Consider the following 858-nt stretch of genomic DNA (forward strand, 5'->3'; position numbering starts at 1 on the left):
GGGGGGGGGGTAGTTTTAGCAACTACCCAGCAAAATTGTTTGCTGGGAAGTTGCTAAAACTGAAACACCATTCAACTGTTTTCTGTTAGTAAACGACCCTAAAGTTACCGTAAGAAGAATTCGTAGTATGTATATTCTATTTTTTGGAAAACCTTTCCTTGCTATACATTGCTTTCTTTGAATGTCAAGTCAATTTGGGTAGCCCTTTACTACACTTACAGGCTCCAAGAGCTTCATAAAAACAACCACACACTGATAACAGTGTGTTATGTTATGGAAATGGCACTACTGAGAGAAGAAAAGAACTCCCACGACAACCTCACAGTAAATAACAGATTCTTCGCTCTGGTCTTTATGTGAGAGTGGGAGGGAAGAGACAACAGTACCCTTTTTGTGGGGCTGAGGTTTCGATACATTTATCAAGGCGAAGTGTGTAAAGAAAGCGTTGGAACACCCGTATACAAAGAAAGCTTTCTTTATGTAGCAAGTCATTAAAGCCACATCTTAACAAGCCATTTCATGCATGCAAACCCATTTACAAGGCACTGCTTTTCCAAGCCGATTTGATGGTAGAATTAGATAAACAAGATTTATTTTTATCATTTTATTTTCCTTCTAGCATAGTTCATATAGCAGCAGCCTTCTGCTGCTGAGAGTTAGCAGTGAGAAGTAGGAGATGTACCTGGGTCGACCCCCACTGGCTCCTAAAGGGAGTTAAGTGGGTTTGACTCAGAGAGGTGATCAAAGCTTGGCTGCTGGGCGGCGTGCCCTTGCAGTAGTCTCGTTGCTGCCTTCCATCTTGTCCATCTCGGTAGCCAAGCGGATGCTCTAAGCAGAGTACAGAAGACAAGAGAGCTG

The sequence above is a fragment of the Etheostoma spectabile genome, chromosome 12, assembly GCF_008692095.1.
Source record: "Etheostoma spectabile isolate EspeVRDwgs_2016 chromosome 12, UIUC_Espe_1.0, whole genome shotgun sequence".
In the NCBI taxonomy this organism is placed as follows: Eukaryota; Metazoa; Chordata; class Actinopteri; order Perciformes; family Percidae; genus Etheostoma; species Etheostoma spectabile.